The 20,152-nt window shown below is 44.5% G+C and overlaps 29 non-coding genes across 29 annotated transcripts; all 29 read right to left on the bottom strand.

The window, feature by feature from the left end:
* Positions 1-261: 261 nt before the first annotated feature.
* trnam-cau (transfer RNA methionine (anticodon CAU)) lies at positions 262-333 on the bottom strand. Its single transcript has one exon. It is a non-coding gene; the product is annotated as a tRNA-Met (tRNA).
* A 318-nt stretch (positions 334-651) lies between these two features.
* Positions 652-733, bottom strand: trnal-uag (transfer RNA leucine (anticodon UAG)). The gene has a single exon. It is a non-coding gene; the product is annotated as a tRNA-Leu (tRNA).
* Positions 734-1,451: 718 nt separating this feature from the next.
* trnal-uag (transfer RNA leucine (anticodon UAG)) lies at positions 1,452-1,533 on the bottom strand. Its single transcript has one exon. It is a non-coding gene; the product is annotated as a tRNA-Leu (tRNA).
* Positions 1,534-2,157: 624 nt separating this feature from the next.
* Positions 2,158-2,239, bottom strand: trnal-aag (transfer RNA leucine (anticodon AAG)). The gene has a single exon. It is a non-coding gene; the product is annotated as a tRNA-Leu (tRNA).
* Positions 2,240-2,775: 536 nt separating this feature from the next.
* On the bottom strand, positions 2,776-2,847 carry trnam-cau (transfer RNA methionine (anticodon CAU)). Its single transcript has one exon. It is a non-coding gene; the product is annotated as a tRNA-Met (tRNA).
* A 318-nt stretch (positions 2,848-3,165) lies between these two features.
* Positions 3,166-3,247, bottom strand: trnal-uag (transfer RNA leucine (anticodon UAG)). The gene has a single exon. It is a non-coding gene; the product is annotated as a tRNA-Leu (tRNA).
* A 464-nt stretch (positions 3,248-3,711) lies between these two features.
* trnam-cau (transfer RNA methionine (anticodon CAU)) lies at positions 3,712-3,783 on the bottom strand. The gene has a single exon. It is a non-coding gene; the product is annotated as a tRNA-Met (tRNA).
* A 318-nt stretch (positions 3,784-4,101) lies between these two features.
* trnal-uag (transfer RNA leucine (anticodon UAG)) lies at positions 4,102-4,183 on the bottom strand. Its single transcript has one exon. It is a non-coding gene; the product is annotated as a tRNA-Leu (tRNA).
* A 730-nt stretch (positions 4,184-4,913) lies between these two features.
* Positions 4,914-4,995, bottom strand: trnal-aag (transfer RNA leucine (anticodon AAG)). Its single transcript has one exon. It is a non-coding gene; the product is annotated as a tRNA-Leu (tRNA).
* Positions 4,996-5,921: 926 nt separating this feature from the next.
* On the bottom strand, positions 5,922-6,003 carry trnal-uag (transfer RNA leucine (anticodon UAG)). The gene has a single exon. It is a non-coding gene; the product is annotated as a tRNA-Leu (tRNA).
* A 746-nt stretch (positions 6,004-6,749) lies between these two features.
* trnal-uag (transfer RNA leucine (anticodon UAG)) lies at positions 6,750-6,831 on the bottom strand. The gene has a single exon. It is a non-coding gene; the product is annotated as a tRNA-Leu (tRNA).
* A 624-nt stretch (positions 6,832-7,455) lies between these two features.
* On the bottom strand, positions 7,456-7,537 carry trnal-aag (transfer RNA leucine (anticodon AAG)). The gene has a single exon. It is a non-coding gene; the product is annotated as a tRNA-Leu (tRNA).
* A 536-nt stretch (positions 7,538-8,073) lies between these two features.
* trnam-cau (transfer RNA methionine (anticodon CAU)) lies at positions 8,074-8,145 on the bottom strand. Its single transcript has one exon. It is a non-coding gene; the product is annotated as a tRNA-Met (tRNA).
* A 305-nt stretch (positions 8,146-8,450) lies between these two features.
* Positions 8,451-8,532, bottom strand: trnal-uag (transfer RNA leucine (anticodon UAG)). The gene has a single exon. It is a non-coding gene; the product is annotated as a tRNA-Leu (tRNA).
* A 614-nt stretch (positions 8,533-9,146) lies between these two features.
* trnal-aag (transfer RNA leucine (anticodon AAG)) lies at positions 9,147-9,228 on the bottom strand. The gene has a single exon. It is a non-coding gene; the product is annotated as a tRNA-Leu (tRNA).
* A 536-nt stretch (positions 9,229-9,764) lies between these two features.
* trnam-cau (transfer RNA methionine (anticodon CAU)) lies at positions 9,765-9,836 on the bottom strand. The gene has a single exon. It is a non-coding gene; the product is annotated as a tRNA-Met (tRNA).
* A 305-nt stretch (positions 9,837-10,141) lies between these two features.
* On the bottom strand, positions 10,142-10,223 carry trnal-uag (transfer RNA leucine (anticodon UAG)). Its single transcript has one exon. It is a non-coding gene; the product is annotated as a tRNA-Leu (tRNA).
* Positions 10,224-10,837: 614 nt separating this feature from the next.
* On the bottom strand, positions 10,838-10,919 carry trnal-aag (transfer RNA leucine (anticodon AAG)). The gene has a single exon. It is a non-coding gene; the product is annotated as a tRNA-Leu (tRNA).
* Positions 10,920-11,455: 536 nt separating this feature from the next.
* trnam-cau (transfer RNA methionine (anticodon CAU)) lies at positions 11,456-11,527 on the bottom strand. Its single transcript has one exon. It is a non-coding gene; the product is annotated as a tRNA-Met (tRNA).
* A 305-nt stretch (positions 11,528-11,832) lies between these two features.
* On the bottom strand, positions 11,833-11,914 carry trnal-uag (transfer RNA leucine (anticodon UAG)). The gene has a single exon. It is a non-coding gene; the product is annotated as a tRNA-Leu (tRNA).
* A 614-nt stretch (positions 11,915-12,528) lies between these two features.
* Positions 12,529-12,610, bottom strand: trnal-aag (transfer RNA leucine (anticodon AAG)). Its single transcript has one exon. It is a non-coding gene; the product is annotated as a tRNA-Leu (tRNA).
* A 536-nt stretch (positions 12,611-13,146) lies between these two features.
* Positions 13,147-13,218, bottom strand: trnam-cau (transfer RNA methionine (anticodon CAU)). Its single transcript has one exon. It is a non-coding gene; the product is annotated as a tRNA-Met (tRNA).
* A 318-nt stretch (positions 13,219-13,536) lies between these two features.
* trnal-uag (transfer RNA leucine (anticodon UAG)) lies at positions 13,537-13,618 on the bottom strand. Its single transcript has one exon. It is a non-coding gene; the product is annotated as a tRNA-Leu (tRNA).
* A 729-nt stretch (positions 13,619-14,347) lies between these two features.
* trnal-aag (transfer RNA leucine (anticodon AAG)) lies at positions 14,348-14,429 on the bottom strand. Its single transcript has one exon. It is a non-coding gene; the product is annotated as a tRNA-Leu (tRNA).
* Positions 14,430-14,965: 536 nt separating this feature from the next.
* trnam-cau (transfer RNA methionine (anticodon CAU)) lies at positions 14,966-15,037 on the bottom strand. Its single transcript has one exon. It is a non-coding gene; the product is annotated as a tRNA-Met (tRNA).
* A 305-nt stretch (positions 15,038-15,342) lies between these two features.
* Positions 15,343-15,424, bottom strand: trnal-uag (transfer RNA leucine (anticodon UAG)). The gene has a single exon. It is a non-coding gene; the product is annotated as a tRNA-Leu (tRNA).
* A 614-nt stretch (positions 15,425-16,038) lies between these two features.
* trnal-aag (transfer RNA leucine (anticodon AAG)) lies at positions 16,039-16,120 on the bottom strand. Its single transcript has one exon. It is a non-coding gene; the product is annotated as a tRNA-Leu (tRNA).
* A 926-nt stretch (positions 16,121-17,046) lies between these two features.
* Positions 17,047-17,128, bottom strand: trnal-uag (transfer RNA leucine (anticodon UAG)). Its single transcript has one exon. It is a non-coding gene; the product is annotated as a tRNA-Leu (tRNA).
* A 729-nt stretch (positions 17,129-17,857) lies between these two features.
* trnal-aag (transfer RNA leucine (anticodon AAG)) lies at positions 17,858-17,939 on the bottom strand. Its single transcript has one exon. It is a non-coding gene; the product is annotated as a tRNA-Leu (tRNA).
* Between the last annotated feature and the right edge of the window lie 2,213 nt (positions 17,940-20,152).

Consider the following 20,152-nt stretch of genomic DNA (forward strand, 5'->3'; position numbering starts at 1 on the left):
TTTGCAACCCACATGAAGGCCGCTTGGACCAACCACCCACAAGTGGCCCTAACGACTCTGAAACTCGGAGCTCACACGTGGCCTTGAGGACTCTGTAAAGTCACACCCAAACAGAGTTTAAGAGCCGGCCAACTTCTCTCCAGTTAATTAGAAGCGAAGAAGCCTCTTGGACAACAGGTGAAACATCTTCAACAAACAAATCCAGTTGCCAACAACACAGCACCTACAGTTACCATGAACTGGATGTCTGAGAGCCTTTAATAGCAGAGGATGGTTTCGATCCATCGACCTCTGGGTTATGGGCCCAGCACGCTTCCGCTGCGCCACTCTGCTATGCGTGTACAAGATTTGAGCCTGGGACAAACGTGGAGCCATCTCAAATGTTGATGATTCAGGTCTTGTAAAAGGTTGCGCTAACAGAAAATCGTTGACACATTTTTCAACGTTGTGGTGAGAAAAAAATGTGCCAACATTCTTCTTGCGCCACTGTTTGAATGAAAACTTGCATGAACCACTTGCCACCATAATAAGCTGCCAATATCTTTATGGAAATAGAGGTTGTGGCATACACTCTTCTTCATAGAGTAAGGATTTGGAGGAGCCCATGAGCGTTTTGAATTGTGTTACGCCATCACGACTAGCGCTGTCAAATGGCAGTGGTGGGATTTGAACCCACGTCTCCTGAGAGACTGAAGCCTAAATCCAGCGCCTTAGACCACTCGGCCACACTACCGGATGCAGCATTTCAATGTGGACGTGCTTCAACAAAAAAAGAGCCGAAATGTTCACACCTCGAAAGGAATGAGCAAGCAACAAGGGAGGTGAAAACTCTATTGATTAACATTGTCTTAATCAAAACTTGCATGATGCGCTTGCCAGCATAAGAAGTTGCCTTCTGGAAATAGAGATTGCAGTATAGACTGGTCTTCACAGAGGCTACGGCAAAGGCCGCATACATGGCTGTACTGCGATCAAGTTAACAGATGTCTCTCTTGAAAGGAGTGAGTAACCTTCAAAAGAGATGGAAACTCTATACAGTATATGACACTCAGAAGATACATTGGTCTTGTACTTATTTATCTTCCATAAACTGGTCCAGATGATGTAGAGTTAGCAGAGGATGGGTTATGGGCCCAGCACGCTTCCGCTGCGCCACTCTGCTCTGCACTGCAAAGTTTTGAGGCTGGGACAAAAGTGCAGCCACCTAAACGATGATCATTCAAGAATGAGAAAAAGTGGCAGTCATTGATTCACTTTTAAAAAGTGCAGAGATTCTTTGCCAGTGGCCACTGTTAAAAGCAGAATGCATGAAGCATTTGCCAGCACATTCAGCTACCAAGGAAGTTCTTGAAGTAGAGGCTACAGTATACACTCTTCTCCATCGTCCAAGGCTTTGGACAAGCCCAGTACGTGCAACTCCATCACATTGACAGACCTTTAACACTGTGAAATGGCAGTGGTGGGATTTGAACCCACGCCTCCTGAGAGACTGGAGCCTAAATCCAGCACCTTAGACCACTCGGCCACACTACCAGATGCAACGTTTTAATGTGGACGTGTTTCAACAAAAAAAGAGCCGAAATGTTCACACCTCGAAAGGAATGAGCAAGCAACAAGGGAGGTGAAAACTCGATTGATTAACATTGTCTTAATCAAAACAATGTGGCTCTCTTGAAAGGAGTGAGTAACCTACAAAAGAGATGGAAACTCTATACATATACAGTATATGACACTCAGAAGATACATTGGTCTTGTACTTATTTATCTTCCATAAACTGGTCCAGATGATGTAGAGTTAGCAGAGGATTGTTTCGATCCATCGACCTCTGGGTTATGGGCCCAGCACGCTTCCGCTGCGCCACTCTGCTCTGCACTGCAAAGTTTTGAGGCTGGGACAAAAGTGCAGCAACCTAAACGATGATCATTCAAGAATGAGAAAAAGTGGCAGTCATTGATTCACTTTTAAAAAGTGCAGAGATTCTTTGCCAGTGGCCACTGTTAAAAGCAGAATGCGTGAAGCATTTGCCAGCACATTCAGCTACCAAGGAAGTTCTTGAAGTAGAGGCTACAGTATACACTCTTCTCCATCGTCCAAGGCTTTGGACAAGCCCAGTACGTGCAACTCCATCACATTGACAGACCGTTAACACTGTGAAATGGCAGTGGTGGGATTTGAACCCACGCCTCCTGAGAGACTGGAGCCTTAATCCAGCGTCTTAGACCACTCGGCCACACTACCTGCAATCCCTTGGTTTCTACAGTCAAAAATAGAGTGCGGTATGCGGATATGCACAAAAACATGGACGTGTTTCTACCAGAAAGACAGCCAAAACATTCACAATTTGAAATGAATGAGCAACCTACAAGGAGGGTGAAAACTCTGTTGATTACTCTTAGAAGATACATGTGTCTTGTATGTGTGCCAAGGACATTACTTATTACCCACCTACAATACTGTACTGAGTTTTCTCCCCGGGCAGCTTAACAACCATTCGCACCTGGGCTCACCGAGCCTTTGCAACCCACATGAAGGCCGCTTGGACAAACCACCCACAAGTGGCCCTAACGACTCTGAAACTCGGAGCTCACACGTGGCCTTGAGGACTCTGTAAAGTCACACCCAAACAGAGTTTAAAAGCCGGCCAACTTCTCTCCAGTTAATTAGAAGCGAAGAAGCATCTTGGACAACAGGTGAAACATCTTCAACAAACAAATCCAGTTGCCAACAACACAGCACCTACAGTTACCATGAACTGGATGTCTGAGAGCCTTTAATAGCAGAGGATGGTTTCGATCCATCGACCTCTGGGTTATGGGCCCAGCACGCTTCCGCTGCGCCACTCTGCTCTGCGTGTACAAGATTTGAGCCTGGGACAAACGTCGAGCCATCTCAAATGTTGATGATTCAGGTCTTGTAAAAGGTTGCGCTAACAGAAAATCGTTGACACATTTTTCAACGTTGTGGTAAGAAAAAAATGTGCCAACATTCTTCTTGTGCCACTGTTTGAATGAAAACTTGCATGAACCACTTGCCACCATAATAAGCTGCCAATATCTTTATGGAAATAGAGGTTGTGGCATACACTCTTCTTCATAGAGTAAGGATTTGGAGGAGCCCATGAGGTGTTTGAATTGTGTAACGCCATCACGACTAGCGCTGTCAAATGGCAGTGGTGGGATTTGAACCCACGCCTCCTGAGAGACTGGAGCCTAAATCCAGCACCTTAGACCACTCGGCCACACTACCGGATGCAGCGTTTCAATGTGGACGTGTTTCAACAAAAAAAGAGCCGAAATGTTCACACCTCGAAAGGAATGAGCAAGCAACAAGGGAGGTGAAAACTCTATTGATTAACATTGTCTTAATCAAAACTTGCATGATGCGCTTGCCAGCATAAGAAGTTGCCTTTCTGGAAATAGAGATTGCAGTATAGACTGGTCTTCACAGAGGCTACGGCAAAGGCCGCATACATGGCTGTACTGCGATCAAGTTAACAGATGGCTCTCTTGAAAGGAGTGAGTAACCTACAAAAGAGATGGAAACTCTATACATATACAGTATATGACACTCAGAAGATACATTGGTCTTGTACTTATTTATCTTCCATAAACTGGTCCAGATGATGTAGAGTTAGCAGAGGATGGTTTCGAGCCATCGACCTCTTGTCCCAGCCTCAAAAAGTGCAGAACTGGATGTCTGAGAGCCTTTAATAGCAGAGGATGGTTTCGATCCATCGACCTCTGGGTTATGGGCCCAGCACGCTTCCGCTGCGCCACTCTGCTCTGCGTGTACATAATTTGAGCCTGGGACAAACGTGGAGCCATCTCAAATGTTGATGATTCAGGTCTTGTAAAAGGTTGCGCTAACAGAAAATCGTTGACACATTTTTCAACGTTGTGGTAAGAAAAAAATGTGCCAACATTCTTCTTGCGCCACTGTTTGAATGAAAACTTGCATGAACCACTTGCCACCATAATAAGCTGCCAATATCTTTATGGAAATAGAGGTTGTGGCATACACTCTTCTTCATAGAGTAAGGATTTGGAGGAGCCCATGAGGTGTTTGAATTGTGTTACGCCATCACGACTAGCGCTGTAAAATGGCAGTGGTGGGATTTGAACCCACGTCTCCTGAGAGACTGGAGCCTAAATCCAGCACCTTAGACCACTCGGCCACACTACCGGATGCAGCATTTCAATGTGGACGTGTTTCAACAAAAAAAGAGCCGAAATGTTCACACCTCGAAAGGAATGAGCAAGCAACAAGGGAGGTGAAAACTCTATTGATTAACATTGTCTTAATCAAAACTTGCATGATGCGCTTGCCAGCATAAGAAGTTGCCTTTCTGGAAATAGAGATTGCAGTATAGACTGGTCTTCACAGAGGCTACGGCAAAGGCCGCATACATGGCTGTACTGCGATCAAGTTAACAGATGTCTCTCTTGAAAGGAGTGAGTAACCTACAAAAGAGATGGAAACTCTATACAGTATATGACACTCAGAAGATACATTGGTCTTGTACTTATTTATCTTCCATAAACTGGTCCAGATGATGTAGAGTTAGCAGAGGATGGGTTATGGGCCCAGCACGCTTCCGCTGCGCCACTCTGCTCTGCACTGCAAAGTTTTGAGGCTGGGACAAAAGTGCAGCAACCTAAACGATGATCATTCAAGAATGAGAAAAAGTGGCAGTCATTGATTCACTTTTAAAAAGTGCAGAGATTCTTTGCCAGTGGCCACTGTTAAAAGCAGAATGCGTGAAGCATTTGCCAGCACATTCAGCTACCAAGGAAGTTCTTGAAGTAGAGGCTACAGTATACACTCTTCTCCATCGTCCAAGGCTTTGGAGAAGCCCAGTACGTGCCTGAATTGTGCAACTCCATCACATTAACAGACCGTTAACACTGTGAAATGGCAGTGGTGGGATTTGAACCCACGCCTCCTGAGAGACTGGAGCCTTAATCCAGCGTCTTAGACCACTCGGCCACACTACCTGCAATCCCTTGGTTCCTACAGTCAAAAATAGAGTGCGGTATGCGGATATGCACAAAAACATGGACGTGTTTCTACCAGAAAGACAGCCAAAACATTCACAATTTGAAATGAATGAGCAACCTACAAGGAGGGTGAAAACTCTGTTGATTACTCTTAGAAGATACATGTGTCTTGTATGTGTGCCAAGGACATTACTTATTACCCACCTACAATACTGTACTGAGTTTTCTCCCCGGGCAGCTTAACAACCATTCGCACCTGGGCTCACCGAGCCTTTGCAACCCACATGAAGGCCGCTTGTACCAACCACCCACAAGTGGCCCTAACGACTCTGAAACTCGGAGCTCACACATGGCCTTGAGGACTCTGTAAAGTCACACCCAAACAGAGTTTAAAAGCCAGCCAACTTCTCTCCAGTTAATTAGAAGCGAAGAAGCCTCTTGGACAACAGGTGAAACATCTTCAACAAACAAATCCAGTTGCCAACAACACAGCACCTACAGTTACCATGAACTGGATGTCTGAGATCCTTTAATAGCAGAGGATGGTTTCGATCCATCGACCTCTGGGTTATGGGCCCAGCATGCTTCCGCTGCGCCACTCTGCTCTGCGTGTACAAGATTTGAGCCTGGGACAAACGTGGAGCCATCTCAAATGTTGATGATTCAGGTCTTGTAAAAGGTTGCGCTAACAGAAAATCGTCGACACATTTTTCAACGTTGTGGTAAGAAAAAAATGTGCCAACATTCTTCTTGTGCCACTGTTTGAATGAAAACTTGCATGAACCACTTGCCACCATAATAAGCTGCCAATGTCTTTATGGAAATAGAGGATGTGGCATACACTCTTCTTCATAGAGTAAGGATTTGGAGGAGCCCATGAGGTGTTTGAATTGTGTAACGCCATCACGACTAGCGCTGTCAAATGGCAGTGGTGGGATTTGAACCCACGCCTCCTGAGAGACTGGAGCCTAAATCCAGCGCCTTAGACCACTCGGCCACACTACCAGATGCAACGTTTTAATGTGGACGTGTTTCAACAAAAAAAGAGCCGAAATGTTCACACCTCGAAAGGAATGAGCAAGCAACAAGGGAGGTGAAAACTCTGTTGATTAACATTGTCTTAATCAAAACTTGCATGATGCGCTTGCTAGCATAAGAAGTTGCCTTTCTGGAAATAGAGATTGCAGTATAGACTGGTCTTCACAGAGGCTACGGCAAAGGCCGCATACATGGCTGTACTGCGATCAAGTTAACAGATGGCTCTCTTGAAAGGAGTGAGTAACCTACAAAAGAGATGGAAACTCTATACATATACAGTATATGACACTCAGAAGATACCTTGGTCTTGTACTTATTTATCTTCCATAAACTGGTCCAGATGATGTAGAGTTAGCAGAGGATGGTTTCGAGCCATCGACCTCTGGGTTATGGGCCCAGCACGCTTCCGCTGCGCCACTCTGCTCTGCACTGCAAAGTTTTGAGGCTGGGACAAAAGTGCAGCAACCTAAACGATGATCATTCAAGAATGAGAAAAAGTGGCAGTCATTGATTCACTTTTAAAAAGTGCAGAGATTCTTTGCCAGTGGCCACTGTTAAAAGCAGAATGCATGAAGCATTTGCCAGCACATTCAGCTACCAAGGAAGTTCTTGAAGTAGAGGCTACAGTATACACTCTTCTCCATCGTCCAAGGCTTTGGACAAGCCCAGTACGTGCAACTCCATCACATTGACAGACTGTTAACACTGTGAAATGGCAGTGGTGGGATTTGAACCCACGCCTCCTGAGAGACTGGAGCCTAAATCCAGCGCCTTAGACCACTCGGCCACACTACCAGATGCAACGTTTTAATGTGGACGTGTTTCAACAAAAAAAGAGCCGAAATGTTCACACCTCGAAAGGAATGAGCAAGCAACAAGGGAGGTGAAAACTCAATTGATTAACATTGTCTTAATCAAAACAATGTGGCTCTCTTGAAAGGAGTGAGTAACCTACAAAAGAGATGGAAACTCTATACATATACAGTATATGACACTCAGAAGATACATTGGTCTTGTACTTATTTATCTTCCATAAACTGGTCCAGATGATGTAGAGTTAGCAGAGGATTGTTTCGATCCATCGACCTCTGGGTTATGGGCCCAGCACGCTTCCGCTGCGCCACTCTGCTCTGCACTGCAAAGTTTTGAGGCTGGGACAAAAGTGCAGCAACCTAAACGATGATCATTCAAGAATGAGAAAAAGTGGCAGTCATTGATTCACTTTTAAAAAGTGCAGAGATTCTTTGCCAGTGGCCACTGTTAAAAGCAGAATGCGTGAAGCATTTGCCAGCACATTCAGCTACCAAGGAAGTTCTTGAAGTAGAGGCTACAGTATACACTCTTCTCCATCGTCCAAGGCTTTGGACAAGCCCAGTACGTGCAACTCCATCACATTGACAGACCGTTAACACTGTGAAATGGCAGTGGTGGGATTTGAACCCACGCCTCCTGAGAGACTGGAGCCTTAATCCAGCGCCTTAGACCACTCGGCCACACTACCTGCAATCCCTTGGTTTCTACAGTCAAAAATAGAGTGCGGTATGCGGATATGCACAAAAACATGGACGTGTTTCTACCAGAAAGACAGCCAAAACATTCACAATTTGAAATAAATGAGCAACCTACAAGGAGGGTGAAAACTCTGTTGATTACTCTTAGAAGATACATGTGTCTTGTATGTGTGCCAAGGACATTACTTATTACCCACCTACAATACTGTACTGAGTTTTCTCCCCGGGCAGCTTAACAACCATTCGCACCTGGGCTCACCGAGCCTTTGCAACCCACATGAAGGCCGCTTGGACCAACCACCCACAAGTGGCCCTAACGACTCTGAAACTCGGAGCTCACACGTGGCCTTGAGGACTCTGTAAAGTCACACCCAAACAGAGTTTAAAAGCCGGCCAACTTCTCTCCAGTTAATTAGAAGCGAAGAAGCCTCTTGGACAACAGGTGAAACATCTTCAACAAACAAATCCAGTTGCCAACAACACAGCACCTACAGTTACCATGAACTGGATGTCTGAGAGCCTTTAATAGCAGAGGATGGTTTCGATCCATCGACCTCTGGGTTATGGGCCCAGCACGCTTCCGCTGCGCCACTCTGCTCTGCGTGTACAAGATTTGAGCCTGGGACAAAGGTGGAGCCATCTCAAATGTTGATGATTCAGGTCTTGTAAAAGGTTGCGCTAACAGAAAATCGTTGACACATTTTTCAACGTTGTGGTAAGAAAAAAATGTGCCAACATTCTTCTTGTGCCACTGTTTGAATGAAAACTTGCCACCATAATAAGCTGCCAAAATCTTTATGGAAATAGAGGTTGTGGCATACACTCTTCTTCATAGAGTAAGGATTTGGAGGAGCCCATGAGGTGTTTGAATTGTGTAACGCCATCACGACTAGCGCTGTCAAATGGCAGTGGTGGGATTTGAACCCACGCCTCCTGAGAGACTGGAGCCTAAATCCAGCGCTTTAGACCACTCGGCCACACTACCGGATGCAGCGTTTTAATGTGGACGTGTTTCAACAAAAAAAGAGCCGAAATGTTCACACCTCGAAAGGAATGAGCAAGCAACAAGGGAGGTGAAAACTCGATTGATTAACATTGTCTTAATCAAAACAATGTGGCTCTCTTGAAAGGAGTGAGTAACCTACAAAAGAGATGGAAACTCTATACATATACAGTATATGACACTTAGAAGATACATTGGTCTTGTACTTATTTATCTTCCATAAACTGGTCCAGATGATGTAGAGTTAGCAGAGGATTGTTTCGATCCATCGACCTCTTCCGCTGCGCCACTCTGCTCTGCACTGCAAAGTTTTGAGGCTGGGACAAAAGTACAGCAACCTAAACGATGATCACTCAAGAATGAGAAAAAGTGGCAGTCATTGATTCACTTTTAAAAAGTGCAGAGATTCTTTGCCAGTGGCCACTGTTAAAAGCAGAATGCGTGAAGCATTTGCCAGCACATTCAGCTACCAAGGAAGTTCTTGAAGTAGAGGCTACAGTATACACTCTTCTCCATCGTCCAAGGCTTTGGACAAGCCCAGTACATGCCTGAAATGTGCAACTCCATCACATTGACAGACCGTTAACACTGTGAAATGGCAGTGGTGGGATTTGAACCCACGCCTCCTGAGAGACTGGAGCCTTAATCCAGCGCCTTAGATCACTCGGCCACACTACCTGCAATCCCTTGGTTTCTACAGTCAAAAATAGAGTGCGGTATGCGGATATGCACAAAAACATGGACGTGTTTCTACCAGAAAGACAGCCAAAACATTCACAATTTGAAATGAATGAGCAACCTACAAGGAGGGTGAAAACTCTGTTGATTACTCTTAGAAGATACATGTGTCTTGTATGTGTGCCAAGGACATTACTTATTACCCACCTACAATACTGTACTGAGTTTTCTCCCCGGGCAGCTTAACAACCATTCGCACCTGGGCTCACCCAGCCTTTGCAACCCACACGAAGGCCGCTTGGACCAACCACCCACAAGTGGCCCTAACGACTCTGAAACTCGGAGCTCACACGTGGCCTTGAGGACTCTGTAAAGTCACACCCAAACAGAGTTTAAAAGCCGGCCAACTTCTCTCCAGTTAATTAGAAGCGAAGAAGCCTCTTGGACAACAGGTGAAACATCTTCAACAAACAAATCCAGTTGCCAACAACACAGCACCTACAGTTACCATGAACTGGATGTCTGAGAGCCTTTAATAGCAGAGGATGGTTTCGATCCATCGACCTCTGGGTTATGGGCCCAGCACGCTTCCGCTGCGCCACTCTGCTCTGCGTGTACAAGATTTGAGCCTGGGACAAACGTGGAGCCATCTCAAATGTTGATGATTCAGGTCTTGTAAAAGGTTGCGCTAACAGAAAATCGTTGACACATTTTTCAACGTCGTGGTAAGAAAAAAATGTGCCAACATTCTTCTTGTGCCACTGTTTGAATGAAAACTTGCCACCATAATAAGCTGCCAATATCTTTATGGAAATAGAGGTTGTGGCATACACTCTTCTTCATAGAGTAAGGATTTGGAGGAGCCCATGAGGTGTTTGAATTGTGTAACGCCATCACGACTAGCGCTGTCAAATGGCAGTGGTGGGATTTGAACCCACGCCTCCTGAGAGACTGGAGCCTAAATCCAGCGCTTTAGACCACTCGGCCACACTACCGGATGCAGCGTTTTAATGTGGACGTGTTTCAACAAAAAAAGAGCCGAAATGTTCACACCTCGAAAGGAATGAGCAAGCAACAAGGGAGGTGAAAACTCGATTGATTAACATTGTCTTAATCAAAACAATGTGGCTCTCTTGAAAGGAGTGAGTAACCTACAAAAGAGATGGAAACTCTATACATATACAGTATATGACACTCAGAAGATACATTGGTCTTGTACTTATTTATCTTCCATAAACTGGTCCAGATGATGTAGAGTTAGCAGAGGATTGTTTCGATCCATCGACCTCTTCCGCTGCGCCACTCTGCTCTGCACTGCAAAGTTTTGAGGCTGGGACAAAAGTGCAGCAACCTAAACGATGATCATTCAAGAATGAGAAAAAGTGGCAGTCATTGATTCACTTTTAAAAAGTGCAGAGATTCTTTGCCAGTGGCCACTGTTAAAAGCAGAATGCTTGAAGCATTTGCCAGCACATTCAGCTACCAAGGAAGTTCTTGAAGTAGAGGCTACAGTATACACTCTTCTCCATCGTCCAAGGCTTTGGACAAGCCCAGTACGTGCCTGAAATGTGCAACTCCATCACATTGACAGACCGTTAACACTGTGAAATGGCAGTGGTGGGATTTGAACCCACGCCTCCTGAGAGACTGGAGCCTTAATCCAGCGCCTTAGACCACTCGGCCACACTACCTGTAATCCCTTGGTTTCTACAGTCAAAAATAGAGTGCGGTATGCGGATATGCACAAAAACATGGACGTGTTTCTACCAGAAAGACAGCCAAAACATTCACAATTTGAAATGAATGAGCAACCTACAAGGAGGGTGAAAACTCTGTTGATTACTCTTAGAAGATACATGTGTCTTGTATGTGTGCCAAGGACATTACTTATTACCCACCTACAATACTGTACTGAGTTTTCTCCCGGGCAGCTTAACAACCTATTCGCACCTGGGCTCACCGAGCCTTTGCAACCCAAACGAAGGCCGCTTGGACCAACCACCCACAAGTGGCCCTAACGACTCTGAAACTCGGAGCTCAATCGTGGCCTTGAGGACTCTGTAAAGTCACACCCAAACAGAGTTTAAAAGCCGGCCAACTTCTCTCCAGTTAATTAGAAGCGAAGAAGCCTCTTGGACAACAGGTGAAACATCTTCAACAAACAAATCCAGTTGCCAACAACACAGCACCTACAGTTACCATGAACTGGATGTCTGAGAGCCTTTAATAGCAGAGGATGGTTTCGATCCATCGACCTCTGGGTTATGGGCCCAGCACGCTTCCGCTGCGCCACTCTGCTCTGTGTGTACAAGATTTGAGCCTGGGACAAACGTGGAGCCATCTCAAATGTTGATGATTCAGGTCTTGTAAAAGGTTGCGCTAACAGAAAATCGTTGACACATTTTTCAACGTCGTGGTAAGAAAAAAATGTGCCAACATTCTTCTTGTGCCACTGTTTGAATGAAAACTTGCCACCATAATAAGCTGCCAATATCTTTATGGAAATAGAGGTTGTGGCATACACTCTTCTTCATAGAGTAAGGATTTGGAGGAGCCCATGAGGTGTTTGAATTGTGTAACGCCATCACGACTAGCGCTGTCAAATGGCAGTGGTGGGATTTGAACCCACGCCTCCTGAGAGACTGGAGCCTAAATCCAGCGCTTTAGACCACTCGGCCACACTACCGGATGCAGCGTTTTAATGTGGACGTGTTTCAACAAAAAAAGAGCCGAAATGTTCACACCTCGAAAGGAATGAGCAAGCAACAAGGGAGGTGAAAACTCGATTGATTAACATTGTCTTAATCAAAACAATGTGGCTCTCTTGAAAGGAGTGAGTAACCTACAAAAGAGATGGAAACTCTATACATATACAGTATATGACACTCAGAAGATACATTGGTCTTGTACTTATTTATCTTCCATAAACTGGTCCAGATGATGTAGAGTTAGCAGAGGATTGTTTCGATCCATCGACCTCTTCCGCTGCGCCACTCTGCTCTGCACTGCAAAGTTTTGAGGCTGGGACAAAAGTGCAGCAACCTAAACGATGATCATTCAAGAATGAGAAAAAGTGGCAGTCATTGATTCACTTTTAAAAAGTGCAGAGATTCTTTGCCAGTGGCCACTGTTAAAAGCAGAATGCTTGAAGCATTTGCCAGCACATTCAGCTACCAAGGAAGTTCTTGAAGTAGAGGCTACAGTATACACTCTTCTCCATCGTCCAAGGCTTTGGACAAGCCCAGTACGTGCCTGAAATGTGCAACTCCATCACATTGACAGACCGTTAACACTGTGAAATGGCAGTGGTGGGATTTGAACCCACGCCTCCTGAGAGACTGGAGCCTTAATCCAGCGCCTTAGACCACTCGGCCACACTACCTGTAATCCCTTGGTTTCTACAGTCAAAAATAGAGTGCGGTATGCGGATATGCACAAAAACATGGACGTGTTTCTACCAGAAAGACAGCCAAAACATTCACAATTTGAAATGAATGAGCAACCTACAAGGAGGGTGAAAACTCTGTTGATTACTCTTAGAAGATACATGTGTCTTGTATGTGTGCCAAGGACATTACTTATTACCCACCTACAATACTGTACTGAGTTTTCTCCCGGGCAGCTTAACAACCTATTCGCACCTGGGCTCACCGAGCCTTTGCAACCCAAACGAAGGCCGCTTGGACCAACCACCCACAAGTGGCCCTAACGACTCTGAAACTCGGAGCTCAATCGTGGCCTTGAGGACTCTGTAAAGTCACACCCAAACAGAGTTTAAAAGCCGGCCAACTTCTCTCCAGTTAATTAGAAGCGAAGAAGCCTCTTGGACAACAGGTGAAACATCTTCAACAAACAAATCCAGTTGCCAACAACACAGCACCTACAGTTACCATGAACTGGATGTCTGAGAGCCTTTAATAGCAGAGGATGGTTTCGATCCATCGACCTCTGGGTTATGGGCCCAGCACGCTTCCGCTGCGCCACTCTGCTCTGCGTGTACAAGATTTGAGACTGGGACAAACGTGGAGCCATCTCAAATGTTGATGATTCAGGTCTTGTAAAAGGATGCGCTAACAGAAAATCGTTGACACATTTTTCAACGTTGTGGTAAGAAAAAAATGTGCCAACATTCTTCTTGCGCCACTGTTTGAATGAAAACTTGCATGATCCACTTGCCACCATAATAAGCTGCCAATATCTTTATGGAAATAGAGGTTGTGGCATACACTCTTCTTCATAGAGTAAGGATTTGGAGGAGCCCATGAGGTGTTTGAATTGTGTCACGCCATCACGACTAGCGCTGTCAAATGGCAGTGGTGGGATTTGAACCCACGTCTCCTGAGAGACTGGAGCCTAAATCCAGCGCCTTAGACCACTCGGCCACACTACCGGATGCAGCATTTCAATGTGGACGTGTTTCAACAAAAAAAGAGCCGAAATGTTCACACCTCGAAAGGAATGAGCAAGCAACAAGGGAGGTGAAAACTCTATTGATTAACATTGTCTTAATCAAAACTTGCATGATGCGCTTGCCAGCATAAGAAGTTGCCTTTCTGGAAATAGAGATTGCAGTATAGACTGGTCTTCACAGAGGCTACGGCAAAGGCCGCATACATGGCTGTACTGCGATCAAGTTAACAGATGTCTCTCTTGAAAGGAGTGAGTAACCTACAAAAGAGATGGAAACTCTATACAGTATATGACACTCAGAAGATACATTGGTCTTGTACTTATTTATCTTCCATAAACTGGTCCAGATGATGTAGAGTTAGCAGAGGATGGGTTATGGGCCCAGCACGCTTCCGCTGCGCCACTCTGCTCTGCACTGCAAAGTTTTGAGGCTGGGACAAAAGTGCAGCAACCTAAACGATGATCATTCAAGAGTGAGAAAAAGTGGCAGTCATTGATTCACTTTTAAAAAGTGCAGAGATTCTTTGCCAGTGGCCACTGTTAAAGCAGAATGCGTGAAGCATTTGCCAGCACATTCAGCTACCAAGGAAGTTCTTGAAGTAGAGGCTACAGTATACACTCTTCTCCATCGTCCAAGGCTTTGGACAAGCCCAGTACGTGCCTGAATTGTGCAACTCCATCACATTAACATACCGTTAACACTGTGAAATGGCAGTGGTGGGATTTGAACCTACGCCTCCTGAGAGACTGGAGCCTTAATACAGCGCCTTAGACCACTCGGCCACACTACCTGCAATCCCTTGGTTTCTACAGTCAAAAATAGAGTGCGGTATGCGGATATGCACAAAAACATGGACGTATTTCTACCAGAAAGACAGCCAAAACATTCACAATTTGAAATAAATGAGCAACCTACAAGGAGGGTGAAAACTCTGTTGATTACTCTTAGAAGATACATGTGTCTTGTATGTGTGCCAAGGACATTACTTATTACCCACCTACAATACTGTACTGAGTTTTCTCCCCGGGCAGCTTAACAACCATTCGCACCTGGGCTCATCGAGCCTTTGCAACCCACATGAAGGCCGCTTGGACCAACCACCCACAAGTGGCCCTAACGACTCTGAAACTCGGAGCTCACACGTGGCCTTGAGGACTCTGTAAAGTCACACCCAAACAGAGTTTAAAAGCCGGCCAACTTCTCTCCAGTTAATTAGAAGCGAAGAAGCCTCTTGGACAACAGGTGAAACATCTTCAACAAACAAATCCAGTTGCCAACAACACAGCACCTACAGTTACCATGAACTGGATGTCTGAGAGCCTTTAATAGCAGAGGATGGTTTCGATCCATCGACCTCTGGGTTATGGGCCCAGCACGCTTCCGCTGCGCCACTCTGCTCTGCGTGTACAAGATTTGAGCCTGGGGCAAACGTGGAGCCATCTCAAATGTTGATGATTCAGGTCTTGTAAAAGGTTGCGCTAACAGAAAATCGTTGACACATTTTTCAACGTTGTGGTAAGAAAAAAATGTGCCAACATTCTTCTTGTGCCACTGTTTGAATGAAAACTTGCCACCATAATAAGCTGCCAATATCTTTATGGAAATAGAGGTTGTGGCATACACTCTTCTTCATAGAGTAAGGATTTGGAGGAGCCCATGAGGTGTTTGAATTGTGTTACGCCATCACGACTAGCGCTGTCAAATGGCAGTGGTGGGATTTGAACCCACGCCTCCTGAGAGACTGGAGCCTAAATCCAGCGCCTTAGACCACTCGGCCACACTACCGGATGCAGCGTTTTAATGTGGACGTGTTTCAACAAAAAAAGAGCCGAAATGTTCACACCTCGAAAGGAATGAGCAAGCAACAAGGGAGGTGAAAACTCGATTGATTAACATTGTCTTAATCAAAACAATGTGGCTCTCTTGAAAGGAGTGAGTAACCTACAAAAGAGATGGAAACTCTATACATATACAGTATATGACACTCAGAAGATACATTGGTCTTGTACTTATTTATCTTCCATAAACTGGTCCAGATGATGTAGAGTTAGCAGAGGATGGTTTCGAGCCATCGACCTCTTCCGCTGCGCCACTCTGCTCTGCACTGCAAAGTTTTGAGGCTGGGACAAAAGTGCAGCAACCTAAACGATGATCATTCAAGAATGAGAAAAAGTGGTAGTCATTGATTCACTTTTAAAAAGTGCAGAGATTCTTTGCCAGTGGCCACTGTTAAAAGCAGAACGCTTGAAGCATTTGCCAGCACATTCAGCTACCAAGGAAGTTCTTGAAGTAGAGGCTACAGTATACACTCTTCTCCATTGTCCAAGGCTTTGGACAAGCCCAGTACGTGCCTGAAATGTGCAACTCCATCACATTGACAGACCGTTAACACTGTGAAATGGCAGTGGTGGGATTTGAACCCACGCCTCCTGAGAGACTGGAGCCTTAATCCAGCGCCTTAGACCACTCGGCCACACTACCTGCAATCCCTTGGTTTCTACAGTCAAAAATAGAGTGCGGTATGCGGATATGCACAAAAACATGGACGTGTTTCTACCAGAAAGACAGCCAAAACATTCACAATTTGAAATGAATGAGCAACCTACAAGGAGGGTGAAAACTCTGTTGATTACTCTTAGAAGATACATGTGTCTTGTATGTGTGCCAAGGACATTACTTATTACCCACCTACAATACTGTACTGAGTTTTCTCCCGGGCAGCTTAACAACCTATTCGCACCTGGGCTCACCGAGCCTTTGCAACCCACACGAAGGCCGCTTGGACCAACCACCCACAAGTGGCCCTAACGACTCTGAAACTCGGAGCTCACACGTGGCCTTGAGGACTCTGTAAAGTCACACCCAAACAGAGTTTAAAAGCCGGCCAACTTCTCTCCAGTTAATTAGAAGCGAAGAAGCCTCTTGGACAACAGGTGAAACATCTTCAACAAACAAATCCAGTTGCCAACAACACAGCACCTACAGTTACCATGAACTGGATGTCTGAGAGCCTTTAATAGCAGAGGATTGTTTCGATCCATCGACCTCTGGGTTATGGGCCCAGCACGCTTCCGCTGCGCCACTCTGCTCTGCGTGTACAAGATTTGAGACTGGGACAAACGTGGAGCCATCTCAAATGTTGATGATTCAGGTCTTGTAAAAGGATGCGCTAACAGAAAATCGTTGACACATTTTTCAACGTTGTGGTAAGAAAAAAATGTGCCAACATTCTTCTTGCGCCACTGTTTGAATGAAAACTTGCATGATCCACTTGCCACCATAATAAGCTGCCAATATCTTTATGGAAATAGAGGTTGTGGCATACACTCTTCTTCATAGAGTAAGGATTTGGAGGAGCCCATGAGGTGTTTGAATTGTGTCACGCCATCACGACTAGCGCTGTCAAATGGCAGTGGTGGGATTTGAACCCACGTCTCCTGAGAGACTGGAGCCTAAATCCAGCGCCTTAGACCACTCGGCCACACTACCGGATGCAGCATTTCAATGTGGACGTGTTTCAACAAAAAAAGAGCCGAAATGTTCACACCTCGAAAGGAATGAGCAAGCAACAAGGGAGGTGAAAACTCTATTGATTAACATTGTCTTAATCAAAACTTGCATGATGCGCTTGCCAGCATAAGAAGTTGCCTTTCTGGAAATAGAGATTGCAGTATAGACTGGTCTTCACAGAGGCTACGGCAAAGGCCGCATACATGGCTGTACTGCGATCAAGTTAACAGATGTCTCTCTTGAAAGGAGTGAGTAACCTACAAAAGAGATGGAAACTCTATACAGTATATGACACTCAGAAGATACATTGGTCTTGTACTTATTTATCTTCCATAAACTGGTCCAGATGATGTAGAGTTAGCAGAGGATGGGTTATGGGCCCAGCACGCTTCCGCTGCGCCACTCTGCTCTGCACTGCAAAGTTTTGAGGCTGGGACAAAAGTGCAGCAACCTAAACGATGATCATTCAAGAGTGAGAAAAAGTGGCAGTCATTGATTCACTTTTAAAAAGTGCAGAGATTCTTTGCCAGTGGCCACTGTTAAAGCAGAATGCGTGAAGCATTTGCCAGCACATTCAGCTACCAAGGAAGTTCTTGAAGTAGAGGCTACAGTATACACTCTTCTCCATCGTCCAAGGCTTTGGACAAGCCCAGTACGTGCCTGAATTGTGCAACTCCATCACATTAACATACCGTTAACACTGTGAAATGGCAGTGGTGGGATTTGAACCTACGCCTCCTGAGAGACTGGAGCCTTAATACAGCGCCTTAGACCACTCGGCCACACTACCTGCAATCCCTTGGTTTCTACAGTCAAAAATAGAGTGCGGTATGCGGATATGCACAAAAACATGGACGTATTTCTACCAGAAAGACAGCCAAAACATTCACAATTTGAAATAAATGAGCAACCTACAAGGAGGGTGAAAACTCTGTTGATTACTCTTAGAAGATACATGTGTCTTGTATGTGTGCCAAGGACATTACTTATTACCCACCTACAATACTGTACTGAGTTTTCTCCCCGGGCAGCTTAACCCTTTGATGCAAAACATGGGTCAAAAGTGACCCGGCAGAGTTTTTATTTTCTATATCTTTGCAATTAATTACTTTCATCATTCAGTATTCAAGGTATTCCTCAATTAGCTTGTTTTTGATCATCATACATCTTTATCTTATTTTTTCCTTTCTTACTTTTTGAATAAAAACCCCTTTTTTATCAGTAACCCTCTAATGCACAACATGGGTAAAAAATGACCCATATTCATTTTCTATGCTATTTCATCGATTGCTGAGTGTTTCTATGATATGTCTTTGAAAAAAAAATAATTGTATCATTTATTATTCCAAGTATGCAGTAAATATCTTGTTTTTGTTTCACACAAATCATATTTTATCTTTTTTCTTTCTTACTTTATGAACAAGCACAGCTTTTGTATTTCTACATCAACTTCACACACATGGGTCAGAAACGACCCACATAAGTTTGCTATATAATTTGGTGTCAACTGTGCTTGTGACATTTGCTCCCTGTGTAAGTATTGTCAATATTTTTCAATTGTTCTAACATTACCTTTGAAAATATTTGATGACAACTGTGAAAGATAACTGTACGTAACATGTTTACCTTGAGAGTGGGTACATTACTTGACAGAAAGTTAAAAGTAATTACTATGAGTTAGCGAGCTGTTGACATATTCTATTTTAGTTAGCTAATTCTACCATAGTTAGGTACTATTGTAGTTAGTCCAGCTAACTAGATGAATTTCAGACACTTTGAGTCGAAATCGCTTGAAAAAGCAGTTCTCATTCAAATACAACTTACTGCACTGTAAGTGGCAGAAACAGGCTCCAATCGCTCTGAAAACCTCAAATTGACAAGCAAAGACTTCTGACTGAAAGTAATGACTAAAATCATGTTTGCAATGCTACAGTTAGATAAAGTTCATACACTTTGAGTGGAATCCAACTTGAAAAAGTAGTTTGGAGTGAAATATTACTTAATCTGTCACAAAGGGCAAAAACATGCGTCTTTCGCTCTGAAAAGCTAAAAATTGCAAGAAAAGGCTCCTAACTGAAACTAATGACAGAACAACCAATTCTGATGATGATGACCCAGAATATTTGCCACAGGGTCAAGCTGGAGTTGTGGGTGTGTCTGGGGATCCAGCTCTCCTACATGAAGACTCCTCTGATGATAAAGATGACTCGTCTGATGAGTCCTCAGAGGACGAATCTCAGACTCAGTCCAGTAGACTGAGTAAAAACGAGTCTTACTAGAATGAGAATCCCCCCACCCAGAGGAAAATTTTACTTCTCAAAGCTTGCTCCTTTATGGCTATGGAGCCGTAAAGGAGCTCAATGAGAGTTCTCATTGCAGTTTCGTTGTAGTCTTTTTTGGTCTCAAACATTTCTCATGTGTTTCTCCTAAAATTCCTTAGGAGCAGTAGGTGAGACTTGAGACTTTACCGCTCAAACCTTGCTCCTTTCCAGCACTGGGGAGACATTCTGAAACTTCATTGAGAGCTCGATGAGATCTTCTTTGAAACTTACAGGGAGCCCAAGTTGAGCTTTTCTGCACCTGTTTCTTAGGAGAAACAATTGAGAAACAGGAGAAATCATCCACAGCCTCACTTTGGTCTCACATAGATATCATAGTTGTCTAGGAGAAATGAATGAGACGCTACTGAGATCTCTTTTCCAATTTTCGTTTCCTCTGGGCACTCATGGCAGAACAAGAGGCCATAATATTCTGAGGAGCTGCCCAGGCCCAGGTGGCAATTCTCGCTCTAGTTATGTGTTAAGTTGTATTTTATTTTGTTAGGTCACATTTCACCAGTTTACAGTTCAGTTCAATAGCTGTGTTATCTGTTATCAAAGGTATGTGTCATGGTTGTGTTATTTAGTTCCTGTTTTATTTTGTAGTAGTTTTTCTCTTGTGTTCTGTTTCATAATTACTTCCTGTCTTTGTCTTTGCTCACACCTGTCCTTTTGTGCCACACCT

The sequence above is a fragment of the Sparus aurata genome, chromosome 18 (assembly GCF_900880675.1).
Source record: "Sparus aurata chromosome 18, fSpaAur1.1, whole genome shotgun sequence".
NCBI classification, from domain to species: Eukaryota; Metazoa; Chordata; class Actinopteri; order Spariformes; family Sparidae; genus Sparus; species Sparus aurata.